Genomic DNA, 17,870 nt, shown 5'->3' with positions numbered 1-17,870 from the left:
GGCAAGGGGGGGGCTACTAGGGGTAGCCACCACCTGGGCAAGGATGAGGGCCACCTGGGGGTCACTCCTGCACTGGAGGTCGGATCCTTCAGGCCCTGGGGGCTGCGGGTGCAGAGTCTTTACCAGGCGTCGGATCTTAGAAGCAGGCAGTCGCAGTCAGGGGGAGCCTATGGATTCCCTCTGCAGGTGTCGTTGTGGGGGCTCAAGGGGGGCAACTCTGGCTACTCACGGTCTCGCAGTCGTCGGGGAGTCCTCCCTGAGGTGATTGTTCTCCACAAGTCGAGCCGGTGGCGTCGGGTGCAGAGTGTCAAGTCGAGCCGGAGGCGTCGAGTGCAGAGTGTCAAGTCTCACGCTTCCGGCGGGAAACGCAAGTTGTTTCAAAGTTGCTTCTTTGTCGCAAAGTTGCAGTCTTTGGTGAACAGGGCCGCTGTCCTCGGGAGTTCTTGGTCCTTCTAGATGCAGGGCAGTCCTCTGAGGCTTCAGAGGTCGCTGGTCTCTGGGGAGAGCGTTGCTGGAGCAGTGTCTTTAGAAGTGGGGGAGACAGGCCGGTAGAGCTGGAGCCAAAGCAGTTGGTGCCTCCGTCTTCTCTGCAGGGTTTTTCAGCTTAGCAGTCCTCTTCTTCTTAGGTTGCAGGAATCTCTCTTGCTGTGTCTGGGAGCCCCTAAATACTCGATTTAGGGGTGTGTTTAGGTCTGGGAGGGCAGTAGCCAATGGCTACTGTCCTGGAGGCTGGCTACACCCTCTTTGTGCCTCCTCCCTGAGGGGAGGGGGGCACATCCCTATTCCTATTGGGGGAATCCTCCATCTGCAAGATGGAGGATTTCTAAAAGTCAGAGTCACCTCAGCTCAGGACACCTTAGGGGCTGTCCAGACTGGCCAGTGACTCCTCCTTGTTTTTCTCATTATATCTCCTGGACTTACCGCCAAAAGTGGGGGCTGTGTCCGGGGGGCGGGCATCTCCACTAGCTGGAGTGCCCTGGGGCATTGTAACACGAAGACTGAGCCTTTAAAGCTCACTGCTAGGTGTTACAGTTCCGGCAGGGGGGAGGTGTGAAGCACCTCCACCCAGAGCAGGCTTTTGTTTCTGTCCTCAGAGAGCACAAAGGCCCTTACCACATGGGGTCAGAAACTCGTCTCTCAGCAGCAGGCTGGCACAGACCAGTCAGTCCTGCACTGAACAATTGGGTAAAATACAGGGGGCACCTCTAAGATGCCCTCTGTGTGCATTTTTTAATAAATCCAACACTGGCATCAGTGTGGGTTTATAATTATGAGAAGTTTGATACCAAACTTCCCAGTATTCAGTGTAGCCATTATGGAGCTGTGGAGTTCCTTTTTGACAGACTCCCAGAGCATATACTCTTATGGCTACCCTGCACTTACAATGTCTAATGTTTTGCTTAGACACTGTAGGGGCATAGTGCTCATGCACCTATGCCCTCACCTGTGGTATAGTGCACCCTGCCTTAGGGCTGTAAGGCCTGTTAGAGGGGTGACTTACCTATGCCATAGGCAGTGTGAGGTTGGCATGGCACCCTGAGGGGAGTGCCATGTCGACTTAGTCATTTTCTCCCCACTAGCACACACAAGCTGGTAAGCAGTGTGTCTGTGCTGAGTGAGGGGTCCCTAGGGTGGCAAAAGACATGCTGCAGCCCTTAGAGACATTCCCTGGCATCAGGGCCCTTGGTACCAGGGGTACCAGTTACAAGGGACTTACCTGGATGCCGGGGTGTGCCAATTGTCGAAAAAATTGTACATTTTAGGTGAAAGAACACTGGTGCTGGGGCCTGGTTAGCAGGGTCCCAGCACACTTCTCAGTCAAGTCAGCATCAGTATCAGGCAAAAAGTGGGGGGTAACTGCAACAGGGAGCCATTTCTTTACAATCATTCAGATGTTTCTCTGAAAATTGGTGAGCCACTTGGTATGACATATTTAGTTTTATTTCCTTATGTGTTGTAAGACTAGTTTGGGGTAGGTCGCTCCCCCTGCCGCTGCAGCTCCTCCAGGTTCCTGAGTTCCTGAGAACCCCCCCCTCCCAGCCCCTCGCTCTGCCCCGCGCTACTCACCCTCTCTCCTGCTCCTGCTTCTTTTCTTCTTTTCTTCTTCTCTGTTCTTCTGTTCTTCCTCCTCGCTCCTCGTCTGTAATCTTCTTCTGTACTCTTCTTTCCCGTCTTCACTCTTCTTCTCTTCTTCCTCATCTTCTTCTGTGGTCTTCTGCCCTCTGTTCTTCGTTTTTCTGTATCTTCTTCTGTGTTCTTCCGGTCTTCCTTTCTTCTCTCCTTCCGGTCTTCTGATCTTCCTTTCTTCTCTCCTTCCTTTCTTCTCTCCTTCCGGTCTTCTGTTCTTCTGTTCTTCTGTTCTTCTGTTCTTCTGTTCTTCTTGTCTTCTGTTCTTCTTGTCTTCGGCTCTTCTGCCTCCTCCGTCCTCTTCTCCCCGCGCCTGCCCTCCTGCTCCTGCCTCATCCCCCTCCCCCACTCGCATCCCCCTCTCTATCTCTCCTATCTAACCCATTCACCATCTACCTCCCTCACTCCTCCTATCTACCTATCTCTCTATCTCTCTATCCCACTATCTAATTCCCTCACTCTCCACCTCCTCCTATCTTCCTATCTCTCTATCTATTTCCCTATCTATCAATTTCCCTATCTATTTTCTCTATCTATTTCCCTATCTCTCCCCCCTCGCTCACCCCCTCTATTACCTATCTTCCTATCCTCTCACTCTACCTCTCACCCTCACCCACCTCTACAACCCCCCATCCCTATCTTCTCAACCCTACTCCTATCTTTCTCCCTTATCTCCTAAACCTCCTAACACTCACCACCCTCCACCCTTAAACCTCCCTCCCCCAGCTCTTCTCACTCTACCTGTCCCCCCTCCCTCGCGCTTTCCCGCCGCGACCTCCTGCACGCCCCCGCCCCCCAGCTCCCATTCGCCCCCACCTGACCCCTCCCCCCCTCCTACCTCATATGGCGCCCGCTGCGCGACAGTGGTAGCGACCCTTGACCCAAGGGTAGGTCGCTCCCTCTGCCGCTGCAGCTCCTCCAGGTTCCTGAGTTCCTGAGACCCACCTCACAGTAAGTACCCCCCCCTCCCAGCCCCTCGCTCTGCCCAGCGCTACTCACCCTCTCTCCTGCTTTTTTTCTTCTTTTCTTCTTCTCTGTTCTTCTGTTCTTCCTCCTCGCTCCTCGTCTGTAATCTTCTTCTGTACTCTTCTTTCCCCCGTCTTCACTCTTCTTCTCTTCTTCCTCATCTTCTTCTGTGGTCTTCTGCCCTCTGTTCTTCGTTTTTCTGTATCTTCTTCTGTGTTCTTCTGTGTTCTTCTGTGTTCTTCTGTGTTCTTCTATGTTCTTCTGTGTTCTTCCGGTCTTCCTTTCTTCTCTCCTTCCGGTCTTCTGATCTTCCTTTCTTCTCTTCTTCCTGTCTTCTGTTCTTCTGTTCTTCTGTTCTTCTGTTCTTCTTGTCTTCTGTTCTTCTGTTCTTCTTGTCTTCGGATCTTCTGCCTCCTCCGTCCTCTTCTCCCCGCACCTGCCCTCCTGCTCCTGCATCATCCCCCTCCCCCACTCGCATCCCCCTCTCTATCTCTCTTATCTAACCCGTTCACTATCTACCTCCCTCACTCCTCCTATCTACCTATCTCTCTATCTCTCTATCCCACTATCTAACTCCCTCACTCTCCACCTCCTCCTATCTTCCTATCTCTCTATCTATTTCCCTATCTATCGATTTCCCTATCTATTTTCTCTATCTATTTCTCTATCTCTCCCCCCTCCCTCACCCCCTCTATTACCTATCTTCCTATCCTCTCACTCTACCTCTCACCCTCACCCACCTCTACAACCCCCCCTATCTTCTCAACCCTACTCCTATCTTTCTCCCTTATCTCCTAAACCTCCTAACACTCACCCCCCTCCACCCTTTAAAACCCCCTCCCCCAGCTCTTCTCACTCTACCTGTCCCCCCCTCCCTCGCGCTTTCCCGCCGCGACCTCCTGCACGCCCCCACCCCCCAGCTCCCATTCGCCCCCAGCTGACCCCTCCCCCCCTCCTACCTCATATGGCGGCCGCTGCGCGACAGTGGTGGCGACCCTTGACCCAAGGGTAGGTCGCTCCCCCTGCCGCTGCAGCTCCTCCAGGTTCCTGAGTTCCTGAGACCCACCTCACAGTAAGTACCCCCCCCTCCCAGCCCCTCGCTCTGCCCCGCGCTACTCAATCTCTCTCCTGCTCCTGCTTCTTTTCTTCTTTTCTTCTTCTCTGTTTTTCTGTTCTTCCTCCTCGCTCCTCGTCTGTAATCTTCTTCTGTACTCTTCTTTCCCCGGTCTTCACTCTTCTTCTCTTCTTCCTCATCTTCTTCTGTGGTCTTCTGCCCTCTGTTCTTCGTTTTTCTGTATCTTCTTCTGTGTTCTTCTGTGTTCTTCCGGTCTTCCTTTCTTCTCTCCTTCCGGTCTTCTGATCTTCCTTTCTTCTCTCCTTCTGTTCTTCTGTTCTTCTGTTCTTCTGTTCTTCTGTTCTTCTTGTCTTCTGTTCTTCTTGTCTTCTGCCTCCTCCGTCCTCTTCTCCCCGCGCCTGCCCTGCTGCTCCTGCCTCATCCCCCTCCCCCACTCGCATCCCCCTCTCTATCTCTCCTATCTAACCCGTTCACTATCTACCTCCCTCACTCCTCCTATCTACCTATCTCTCTATCTCTCTATCCCACTATCTAACTCCCTCACTCTCCACCTCCTCCTATCTTCCTATCTCTCTATCTATTTCCCTATCTATCGATTTCCCTATCTATTTTCTCTATCTATTTCTCTATCTCTCCCCCCTCCCTCACCCCCTCTATTACCTATCTTCCTATCCTCTCACTCTACCTCTCACCCTCACCCACCTCTACAACCCCCCCTCCCCTATCTTCCCAACCCTACTCCTATCTTTCTCCCTTATCTCCTAAACCTCCTAACACTCACCCCCCTCCACCCTTAAACCCCCCTCCCCCCAGCTCTTCTCACTCTACCTGTCCCCCCCCTCCCTCGCGCTTTCCCGCCGCGACCTCCTGCACGCCCCGCCCCCCAGCTCCCATTCGCCCCCACCTGACCCCTCCCCCCCTCCTACCTCATATGGCGGCCGCTGTGCGACAGTGGTAGCGACCCTTGACCCAAGGGTAGGTCGCTCCCTCTGCCGCTGCAGCTCCTCCAGGTTCCTGAGTTCCTGAGACCCACCTCACAGTAAGTACCCCCCCTCCCAGCCCCTCGCTCTGCCCAGCGCTACTCACCCTCTCTCCTGCTTTTTTTCTTCTTTTCTTCTTCTCTGTTCTTCTGTTCTTCCTCCTCGCTCCTCGTCTGTAATCTTCTTCTGTACTCTTCTTTCCCCCGTCTTCACTCTTCTTCTCTTCTTCCTCATCTTCTTCTGTGGTCTTCTGCCCTCTGTTCTTCGTTTTTCTGTATCTTCTTCTGTGTTCTTCTGTGTTCTTCTGTGTTCTTCTGTGTTCTTCTATGTTCTTCTGTGTTCTTCCGGTCTTCCTTTCTTCTCTCCTTCCGGTCTTCTGATCTTCCTTTCTTCTCTTCTTCCTGTCTTCTGTTCTTCTGTTCTTCTGTTCTTCTGTTCTTCTTGTCTTCTGTTCTTCTGTTCTTCTTGTCTTCGGATCTTCTGCCTCCTCCGTCCTCTTCTCCCCGCACCTGCCCTCCTGCTCCTGCATCATCCCCCTCCCCCACTCGCATCCCCCTCTCTATCTCTCTTATCTAACCCGTTCACTATCTACCTCCCTCACTCCTCCTATCTACCTATCTCTCTATCTCTCTATCCCACTATCTAACTCCCTCACTCTCCACCTCCTCCTATCTTCCTATCTCTCTATCTATTTCCCTATCTATCGATTTCCCTATCTATTTTCTCTATCTATTTCTCTATCTCTCCCCCCTCCCTCACCCCCTCTATTACCTATCTTCCTATCTTCTCACTCTACCTCTCACCCTCACCCACCTCTACAACCCCCCCTATCTTCTCAACCCTACTCCTATCTTTCTCCCTTATCTCCTAAACCTCCTAACACTCACCCCCCTCCACCCTTAAAACCCCCTCCCCCAGCTCTTCTCACTCTACCTGTCCCCCCCTCCCTCGCGCTTTCCCGCCGCGACCTCCTGCACGCCCCCACCCCCCAGCTCCCATTCGCCCCCAGCTGACCCCTCCCCCCCTCCTACCTCATATGGCGGCCGCTGCGCGACAGTGGTAGCGACCCTTGACCCAAGGGTAGGTCGCTCCCCCTGCCGCTGCAGCTCCTCCAGGTTCCTGAGTTCCTGAGTTCCTGAGACCCACCTCACAGTAAGTACCCCCCCCCTCCCAGCCCCTCGCTCTGCCCCGCGCTACTCACCCGCTCTCCTGCTCCTGCTTCTTTTCTTCTTTTCTTCTTCTCTGTTCTTCTGTTCTTCCTCCTCGCTCCTCGTCTGTAATCTTCTTCTGTACTCTTCTTTCCCCCGTCTTCACTCTTCTTCTCTTCTTCCTCATCTTCTTCTGTGGTCTTCTGCCCTCTGTTCTTCGTTTTTCTGTATCTTCTTCTGTGTTCTTCTGTGTTCTTCTGTGTTCTTCTATGTTCTTCTGTGTTCTTCCGGTCTTCCTTTCTTCTCTCCTTCCGGTCTTCTGATCTTCCTTTCTTCTCTCCTTCTGTTCTTCTGTTCTTCTGTTCTTCTGTTCTTCTGTTCTTCTTGTCTTCTGTTCTTCTTGTCTTCTGCCTCCTCCGTCCTCTTCTCCCCGCGCCTGCCCTCCTGCTCCTGCCTCATCCCCCTCCCCCACTCGCATCCCCCTCTCTATCTCTCCTATCTAACCCGTTCACTATCTACCTCCCTCACTCCTCCTTTCTACCTATCTCTCTATCTCTCTATCCCACTATCTAACTCCCTCACTCTCCACCTCCTCATATCTTCCTATCTCTCTATCTATTTCCCTATCTATCGATTTCCCTATCTATTTTCTCCCAATGGGGCCAAAATCCACTAGATCACCAGGGATTTGCTTTTGTGGCATTTATTACACAAAACAACCCCTTTGTCAAGGATGGCTCCCCTTTGGGGAGAATTTTCTTTGGAATTCCACCCCGACAGCACATTAACAATTTTAAGGCTGATCTGCCCTCTGAGGGGAGTGAAAGTCCATTACACTAACATGGATTATTTTGTTGTTGGGAAGTGAATCCTTGGGCAAGGGCCGCCACCCTTGGGGGCAGATCGGCTGTTTTTAGACTGATCTGCTCTCGGGGAGGGGGAATGGAAGCCACTAGTCAACAGGGATTTTGCACAATTGGCACAATTGGGTGGCATTATGTGTGTCAACTGGCTCTTGCCGACAGCGTGTGTTGATTGGCTTCTGGCTGGCAATGTGAGTGGTGGTGGGCAGAAGCAGCTTATTATAATGTTAAATGTATTATCATCATTTGCATTTGTACGTTTTATTTCTCCTTTTTATTCCAGAGCAAAGCCTTTCATTTCCTTTGCACTGACTCCTGCTTGAGCTTTCGGCACTGCTAGATTTTCAGTTTGTGTAGGTGCATGTATTTTGGTGAGAAAAAGTGTTTTGTACTGTTTACTCTAAATGAGTGTCATTACCCTGCATGAATGTGTTTTTTGTAAATTGTGTAATAATAGCAGCATATTTAGCTTTTGTTTTATTGTGTGAAATCACCCTTGGAATTGTGCACAAGGGGTATAGTGTATCTTGTGTGTAATTTTATTTTGTTTTTCCTTTCTAGTGCTATCTTATTGGTGCTTGCTGTGTCTGTGCAGAGTAGGTGCAGGTGGTCCTAAGTCTAGGTGTTTGCGGCAAGTGAGTGGTATTGTTTCTGAATATATAGGTCTTTGTGTTCTTTGTACTGATTGACTTTTCTTTCCAGATGATTATATGCTAGTAGTTTTACTTTCTGTTTGATAAAGCCTTGCTTTGTTTATTGCTTATTTTGCACAGCGTTGGTCATTGTCGACGTATTTGTTGAGCTGCTTTTATTTGAAAGGATTATGGTTATCAGCAGAATTACCGCTCAGCTGGTCGTTGTTTTGCTTTTTTAATATTCCTCTAACTATAGTTTTGAGACTGACTCTGCATCTGAGGCGAAGGAGGAAGTCCAAAATTCTGGCAGTGAATTTTCTGTCCGAGAGGAATCATCTGATGATGAAGCCACTCTCAGTGCAAATAAGTGCCTCTTTTAGAGGATACTGGTATGCAGCAAGAGGCATCTGGACTGCAGCCTGAAACTGAAAAATGTCCCATTGGAAATGCTTATCTTTGAGATGCCCCAAAAATAGTGCAGCTTGTGTTGCCTGCCTTTACGCGTATTGTAGGGTGTATAGTGTAAACTGAAACCCTTTCGCCTATAAAATTTTTTCAGTTGTTTATGGACAATGTTTTTTGGATGAGATTGCTGACCAGGCTAATTTTTATGCTGAAGAGTATTTGAAAGACAACAGTGGCAGACTTAAGCCCCACTCCGGAGCTAGGCAGTATACTTCCACAAACCTGGATGAGTTGAGTAAATTCTTGGGTTTAAGATTTTTATTGGCCTCGATAAGGAAGCTGTCACTGTCTTTATATTGGTTTACAAGGCCTTTGATGGCAATGCCTATGTTTCCTACAACCATGAGTCATGATCATTATTTTCTTCTGCTTTGTATGCTGCATTTTGTTGATAAAGCTTCAGCATGGCCACAAGATGTCCCTGATTGTGACTGTCTTTTTAAGATTCAGCCTGTCCTTGATCACTTGGTAGATCATTTTTCACAGTGATCTATGTTCCAGGGAAAGAAATAGCTGTGGATGATTCTTTGGTCCAGTTCAAGTGCTATTTTGTTTTCAGGCAGTAAATTCCTAGCAAGAGGGCACATTATAGAATTAAGATGTATATGCTGAGAATAGTACTAGATATTTCTATAATTTCAGGGTGTTAGCAATTGTTCTGTTGAGCACCCCCCCCCCCCGGTTGAAGTCTGTGAGAAAATTGTGTGGGAACTTGGTAAAGGACTTTATAACAAAGGTCACCATTTATGTGTAGATAACTTCAACACTGGTGTGCAATTGTTCAGGGAATTGATCAAAGTGGACACTGTTGCTTGTAGCAAAGTCTGCCTTAACTGTAAACGTTACCCCAAAGAGCTTATATGTGGAAAGTTTCAGATGGGACAATACAGTGCATTGTAGAGTTGAACTTCTATCTGTGAAATTAGCAGACAGATCAGATGCCCACATGCTGGCAACCATTCATGAAGAAAGTACTTTGCTTGTGACTGTTTGGGGTCAGGTTGTTAAAGCATGAAGACTTGGGTGCATTTTGGACTAATACAAACATGTAGATGGTGTAGATAGAATAGATCAGAGTTTGGAACCTTATGCTGCTTTTCATAAAGCTTACATTTCCTATAAGAAGTTGGGTATCCATTTGTTCCATTTATCAACCTTGAATGCTTTTGTTATATTTAGGGATTGCCTCCAGATTCAAAGATGACATTTGTTCAGTTTCAGCAGTCTGTGATAGGTAGTCTTTTTTCAGTGGAACAGGCATGTGTTCCTAGAGTTGGAGTGGTGGAGGATGTGGCTAGATTGAAAGATCACCACTTTTCTGAAAACTTTCCTACAATTACCCAAAGAAAACGTTTCCCTGTAGGAGATCTAGAGTTTGTATCTGAAGAGGTGTATGGCAGGGGATCCATGTCTTTTCCCCCGAGTGTACTTCTAATCCTGGGCTATGTGTGCCCACATGTTTTAAATTGTACTACATGCTACAGAACCATTGGAAGCAACTATGAGTATAAAAGTGAACTGACAGGTCTGAACCATTTTAAATTTTTTGTTCCGATTTCAGCATTGGTTTTCGTATAATGTATTTAGTTAGAGCTGTTTTGTTGTACTTACAGTTTTTCTTCTACCCCTCTGATTGCTTTATGTTTTCTTTTTTGTTAAAAAAGATATGATCACAGTGTGCATGAGCTGGCTCTTGGCTGACGGTGTGTGTGAAATGACACTTGGGTTGGCGCTGTGCATGGACGTAAGCTTGTCTGGTGGTGTGAGTGGAATGGTGCCCTGCTGGTGATGTGCATGAACTGATGCTTGACTGGCAGTGTGCATTGACTGGTGCTTGGCTGGTGGTGCATGTGAGCTAGCATTTGTTTGGGTTTGTCTGACTAGTGATTTGCTATTGGTCACCACACACACTGGTAGCCAAATGCCAGTTCACAAACTTGGTCAGTTGCCAGTTGGTGTGATTGCTGTGTCAGTTGCGTGGACATATAAAAGTGATGGGCATTTAAATGGCACTGACTCTTGATGTGAGTGTTGTAGTATGCTGCGACTGCGGCTGGCAGGGTGAATGGTCTTGTGTGTATCACACATGAAAGATGTACGAACGGCCTGTAAAGCGGTTGGTTTCTTGTTGCAGCTTTACAGATCCCAAGCTGTGAGACATTAGTTCAGTTTTTTGAACTTTCAATTATTAAGTGTATTTTGTTTTTGTGAAATCTCTTGTTAATAAAATGTACATTTTGAACCTTTCACTCACCATTGTGTCAAATCTAACCATTATGTGTCTGTACTTGAGTAATAGATGGCTGTGCATTAATATTTGTCTTTTCTGTATTTCTCTGAGGTGAGTGTACATTGTCTCTAGGGTGAATGTAGCAACTTTAGATATTTTCCTAAATTAGTCAAGCAGGGGGGTACAGGGTGGTGTGTCTATTATGGGTCCCGTCAAGTTTTCTTACCCACAAAGCCCTGCAAATCTCAAAATGTGACTAAAATCACACATTTTCTTTCATTTTTGAGACATATTCTTCCAGAATCAGAAAGAAACCTCAAAGTCCTACCACCCAGTGTTTCCTTACTTGTCCCAATGAAAAACTGTGTCCCGCTTGTGTGGCTGGACCTAGTGCCTATGACAGAACTGATCAAACTAACAGCAATGGGAGTCTTCACTAAGGGATCCTCATTGACTTTAGTTGGATTTGTTCTGTCTAGGACCAGCCATGCAAATGAGGTAGCCATTTTCTTCAGAAGACTTGTGGGAATGCCAGATGGAAGAATGCCTATGGCTCCCCATAGACTTCTGCAACTTAAAATCACAGAAATGTGAGAAAAATGTGTTTTTTGTCAAAATCTAAGGTTTGCTAAGGAGTTTGGCTCATACAACCTAGTGAGAGACACACAAGTCACCCCATCCTGGATTTTCCTAGGTGTCTACTTTTTGAAAAGGTATAGGTTTGATAGCTTTCCCCCTGAGCCTGGGCCCAAAAATTACAGCTAGGTGCATTGCAAAGAAAGAGTCAGTTTCAGTGGAAAATGGTGGTGTGTCCTGGTTGCATTTTGGGCCGTTTCCTTTTGCAGACACTAAGCCTACCCACACAAGTGAGGTACCATTTTTATCAGAATACTTAGAGGAATACTGGGTGGAAGGGTATTTGTGGCTCCCTGCAGATTCCAGAACTTTCCATTATAGAAATTGGAGGAAAATGTGTGTTTTTAGTCAAAGTTTGTGTTTTTAGTTAAAGTTTGAGGTTTGGAAAGATTTCTGGATAATACAACCTAGTGAAAGCCATGCAAGTCACCCCATCCTGGATTCCTCTAGGTGTCTAGTTCTTTTAAATGTATAGATTTGCTAGGTTACCCTAGGTGCCGGCTGTGCCAGGGCCTACAATACACAGCTACACACATTGCAAAAAAGAGTCAGTTTTCAGCGAACAAATTTGATGTGTCCAAGTTGTGTTCTGGGCCATTTCCTGTCATGGGCACTAGGCCTACCCACACAAGCGAGGTCCTATTTTTATCGCAAGACTTGGAGTAATGATATGTTGAGGGAAATTTGTGGCTCTCATCAGATTTTAGAACTTTCCATCACAGAAATGTTAGGAAAATGTGTTATTTTAGTCACAATTTGAGGTGTGCAAGGAAATCTGGGTAACACAACCTGGAGATAGTCACACAAGTCACCCCATCCTAGATTACTCTAGGTGTCTAGTTTTTAAAAATGTACAGATTTGCTAAGTTTCTCTTGGTGCGGGCTGAACTAGAGCCTTAAATCCACAGCTAAACACATAGCTAAAAAGGGTCTGTTTTCAGTTAAAAAATGTGATGTGTCTATGTTGTGTTTTGGGCCATTTCCTGCTGCGGGTACGAGGCCTACCCACACAAGTGAGGTTTTATTTTTATTGGGAGACACAAAGGAACACAGAAGTGTTATTACCAATAGTATTTCTCTGCATTTGTGCATTCCAAATATAAGACACTGGGTAAAAATGAAGTCATTTATAGAAATGCCTTTTAATTCACCTGTTAGTATGGTCACCCACAAAGTCAGAGATGTGCAAATAACCACTGCTTCTAAAGTCCATATCTTGTGCCCACTTTAGAAGTACATAGGTTTCCTTGATACCTATTTTTCACTATTTATATTATTCTGTATGAATTGCTGTATAACCTGTATACAACGAAAAACAATTGCAAGGTGCAGCTCAGTTCTTGGCTCTGGGTACCATGAGTTCTTGGAACATTTACAAGCCCTATAAATCCTCAAAAGCAGAAGGGTTTATCAGATGTAATGGTATACTGAGTTTGTAAATTTGCCATCGTGATGAAAAGTTACAAATGAAACCTTTTCAAAAATGGACATTATTTTCTACTAATTTCCAATATTTTGTTTTTTATTTCAACACTTATTCTCTTTGGGAAAACCTTGGTGAATGTATATAAATACCCCTTGCTGAATTCAGAGTTCTATCTAGTTTTTAGAAATGTTTAGCCTTCTGGGATTCACTTTGGGTTCCACACTCGTTTCTACCACAAACTAAAATGAGATTGAAAGTGCACAAAATAGGAAAAATGAGCTATCTCCCAGTAGAATGCCAAAACTGTGGTAACAATTGGTTTTCTGAATCAAGTCTGCCTGTTCCTAATAATTGCACCTTAAACAGTTTTTTGATGCCATTTACATAAAAAACAAACATTCTTCTACACAATTATTTTCCCCAAAAAATCAAATAGCTATATTTTGGATAATTTCCAGCCCCCTCAAGGGGAATACACAAACCCTGTGTACCTTTAGAATTTCCTAGGATGTTGGGAAAAAAAAAGAAAGAAAGATTGGTGTGGATTGCTTACAGAGGGCTAAGCTGAAACTATCCTGAAAAACCTAAAAAAAAAGGCTCAGCACAGAGTGGTGAAGACCTAGCAGTGAAGTGGTTAATGCTTTTGTCTCTAGTTCTTTTATTTATTTGTATATACCATTAGATCTAGGAACACAACTTTGGATATGCTTATGAAGCTGGTAACTTCCAAGTTCAGATTATTACAGGTCATTTTTGCGACAAATTCTTTATCCCTCCCTCCCAACCTCTTCCATATTACAAAAAGGACACATATATACTTGATCCGCATTATGACATGTTCATTCCAATCATCTTCATGATCGACTTGCACTCCATGATCCTCACACCAGCCCATATGCAAACTTGCATAGCTGGGGCCAAAGCAGATGCCCATAGCTGTTCTCCATAACTGTTTGCAATCCACATTGTTGAAGAAGAAATATTTATTCTCTAGGTGCCATTTAGCAATCTAGATCAATATTTGGACATGTTCTTCCAATAAAGTGGTCTTGCACTCACAAAAAGCTACATAGCTCGTAACCCATCATCATTTTATACTAATATAGAGCAAGGATACTATTCCTCTCATCAGATGTTAAATACTGTTTTCAGAAAGTCACAGTATCTAGTACAACAAGTAGTACGATTTTCACATACTACTTCAAAACATAATATACAGATTTTGAGAAGTTCACAAAAAGGCTGTAAATTATGAAAATAGCTGATCAGCCAAGAGTTTTTGTGTGCAAACCATTAATATCTTGTGTCCCTAGTTCTGCATATATATCTATCTCATTCCTCTGCATGATGGGTACAAATGTTGAGCTTGTTCTAAATGGGGTAGTTATAAACATAAACTTGCAATCCCATAGTTTTGATTATTTCTTGCTCTGCTGTTTTCTCCTGTATTTCCCTCCCCTCATTCTCTAACTCTTTCAATTTCATCATTAACGTCATGTCCGATACTTTCAGATTGTTCTGAATTGTCAGCTCTTTTATGATTATTGTATTTATTCTGTTTCTCTTGTATGGAATGATAATTTTAAAAGTTAATGTCCTTAAATTAATTGTTTGAATGGTGGGATGAATGCTGTTAGACCTGTCAGCCTTAATGTAGTCTTCCACCAAGCATTTGCCTCCCGCATCCATTTTTGCTGAGTTAGGTTTTGTTGGCCTTAGGAATCTACACACTTCACCATTGCTAACCAGAGATAAAGTACAAGTGTGCACTCCTTAAAACATGGTAACACTGGCTTATCCCCAATCAGCATATTTGATTTACTTATAAGTCCCCAATAAAGTGGCATTGCATGTACACAGGGCCTATAAATGAAATGCTGCTAGTGGGTTTGAAGGAAAGAAATGGGCCACACACTTTGTGTGTAGTTTTCAAACTGCCATTTTGACCTGGCAAAGTAACATTTTTGGCAGGCCAGACCTTCCATTTTAATACATTTAAGTTACCCATATGGTCGGTGCTGCGTTTTTAAATTTTGGGCATGTGAGTTTAGCTTTTACCTGTCTTGATAGTGAGACACTCTTTAATTCATTTTTCTCTACTACAAGCCCTACCACTCCCATAGACTATCATTGGACTTACATTATTACACTTAGGTGGTCATTATGACCCTGGCGGTATTATAACCGCAGGGCCAAAACAACAGGAGCACTGCCAACAGGCTGGCGGTGCCTCCCGGCGTATTTTGACCGCGGCGGTAGCGCCGCGGTCGCACCGCCGGGGCCTGCGGTTTACCGCCACAATGACCCCGGCGGATATAATCCGCCAGGGCAGCGCTGCTTGCAGCGCTGCCCAAGGGATTACGAGTCCCCGACCGCCAGCCTTTTTCTGGCGGTCTGAACCGCCAGGAAAAGGCTGGCGGTACGGGGAGTCGTGGGGCCGCTGGCATGGGCAGTGCAGGGGCCCCCTGAGAGGGCCCCATGCGGCTTTTCACTGTCTGCTATGCAGACAGTGAAAAGCGCATGGCCGCAACACCGTCGGCTCCATTTGGAGCCGGCTCCTATGTTGCGCCCGTGATCCCCGCTGGGCCAGCGGGCGGAAACCAGGTTTCCGCCCGACGGCCCAGCGGGGATCTCCAAATGGCCACGGCGGGGGTGCGGCCGCATTGGCGGCCGCATGGCGGTCAGATATAGGCGGGCGGCTGATGCTGCCTGCCAAGGTCATAATGACCCCCTTAATGTACTGTAATTTTCAAATGAGAGCAGATAACCCATTCATGTTTGTTGTCTTTGGAATTGTAAGGAAAAATCCTAATTAATGGTGAAGACGGCTTTTAAATTAAAATTTTGAAAATGGCAGTTTTTAGGACATTGACATTTTCCTGCCTTAGTCCTTTAATGTCTGTCCCCTGTACCTGGGTCATGTGACTAGGTGTAGCTGACAGTTGAGCTTTGTGTTTTCTACCTGGACAGCCATGCACAATAGGGAGCTTAGGTGTGCCTAGATAGGCCATCACAGACAGGATGGGAAGGAGAAGCTGGGCACATCCCCACTAACTCTTGAATGGGATATCTCCTACATCCATACAAATGGCTGCTTACCCCCTGTAGTTAGTCCAGAGCCAGGACAGGGAAGGCAGGATACCTGTGGATATCAAATGGAAAGCTCTAGAAACTCCCTCCTACTTCAAATGTACATACTGGACCTCAGACACCAACTCTTCGATATACTTCGGGACCTGTAGATACTCTGCTATAAAGGAGGACTGGCACTCTGCTGGACTGCTGCCCTGTTGGACTACTGCCTTACTGGGCAGCTGCCTGCTTCCCTCTTGTTTGAGTGAAGATGACTGCACCTGTATCTCCTGAACCAGAATCTTAGAGTGACTACAAAGGCTAATGGCTTGACTCCTGACTTGAGATTCAGGGGCATAGGCTCCAACAACATTGCTCCTGCATCTGGACTTTGCCATTTGTGGGTCTACCATGTCAAATAGTGCTTCCTCATTTCTGCAGCCTTGAAAATGGGCCTAATGTGCTCTGCAAAGCTCTGTGGATCCAACAGAACAGACACATCTCCTCTGCTGCACAGAGCAACCCCACGCACAACCAAAACCATGCCTCTGCTTCATGGATTGGAACAGGGGCAAATACCTGAATTTCTCATTGACGACAGCCTTGATGACGATGCCAGACTCTGCATTGTAGCCTTGCAGCTCCTCAGAACCAATGTGTCACACAGACCGTACGGCACATCCTCAACTCCAGAGTTCGCACCTCAAATACTTATCAAAGGGATTATTGGTGAAGATGTATTGGACCTCGCACTGAAACCTTGTAACATCTCAGAACCAATGCAACACATCTGCTGCATGGCACATCTTCAACAACGGTCTGTGCAGCGCTCCACAAACCAGGATTTAAGGTACTCTGTTCAGTGACTTAACTAGGTCCCCGTAGCTGGCCTGTGCTCCATCATTGTGACCAAATGTCTTGGCACTATTGTTTGCTAAAAGTTTACTGTTGACTATATCTGGTCTTATGGTTTGGATTTTTGTTGTTTTGCTCTTGTTTCATTTATTAAAAGTTACTCTGTTTTCTAAACTGGTGTGGGATCATTTTGTGGTGTGTTTTCACTGTGTTACCGATTGAAGTATTGCACAAATACTTTACACATTGCATCTGAGCTAAGTCTGACTGCTCTTTGCCAAGCGATCCAAGGGTTGAGCACAGGTTAATTTATGGTTTTCTTGCGAATTCACCTTGAGAATAATTGTAGTTACTCCTAAAGTAGGTTTTGACCCCATCAACTAACCACCAAAATTCTTACACTGGTGTTCAACGGTTAGGATTTGGAATTTTGTGTGTGCAGTGTCATAAAGTAATTTTGTGTTAAACTACCACCCAAATAAATAATCAAGCACCAATTTTAGTTTTTTAAATTCTCCCTGATTGGCTTCCTTTTTGTTTTCCCAAATCTACCCTCATTCCTACTGCTAAACTGTCTGTGACCATACCTGTAGTGATGTAGTTTGAGCTGACCAACTTGTAAAGCTATACTGTGGTTGAGTTCAAGCAGTTCTACCAGGAGAGGGTCTCCCCACCAAAAAGGGTACCAAGAGGCTGGAGCTGCAGAAAGCTCTGTAGGTCTGATGGGAGGTTCACCAGTCATTCATAACCACAGAGGAACAGGATGACAAAAATTATGTGGAGGAGCAGGATCAGGATTTGAACATTAGCCCTGAAATGCAGCCTTTAGTGGGAGAGGATAACCGAACTCCTGAGTTAGAACTCCCTGCTAGAACAGGAAGCAGTGTGTCCTTGCAAAGCTTGATTCCAGAGGAGCTGGTGGACAGCAAGGCAGATAGGGAGTATAGGCTCCAAATGGCCCAACTCAGGGAAACAACGCTGGACTTGGAAGAGAAGAACTGGCTCATGAGAGGGGCCTTAAGGAGCTGGAACTGAAAAGGAATGCAGGCAGATTCTAGCAATGGTGACAGCATTACCTCAGTGTCAGAAGGAAACATGAAGTTCTGTATCCCCGTAGACTCAGTACTCAGTTATGTGGCGGGGGATGAAACTGATAAAGTGTTTTCAGCTTATGAGGTGACCCTGAGGGTACACAATATCCCAGAGGAACACTGGGAGGGGTGGTCTGTAGAATCATATGAATGCAGTAGGGAGGGGCACTCTTATGACCTTAGAAGTAGAGGACCAAACTAGGTACACCCCCATGAAAGTCATTGTTGAACTACATGTGGGCTGACCCCTGAGAAGTATCACCAGAGGTTCAGGGACAGCCACTTACCCCTAATCAGTTTC

The sequence above is a fragment of the Pleurodeles waltl genome, chromosome 2_2 (genome assembly GCF_031143425.1).
Source record: "Pleurodeles waltl isolate 20211129_DDA chromosome 2_2, aPleWal1.hap1.20221129, whole genome shotgun sequence".
NCBI lineage: Eukaryota > Metazoa > Chordata > Amphibia > Caudata > Salamandridae > Pleurodeles > Pleurodeles waltl.
This window is presented reverse-complemented; position numbering follows the sequence as displayed.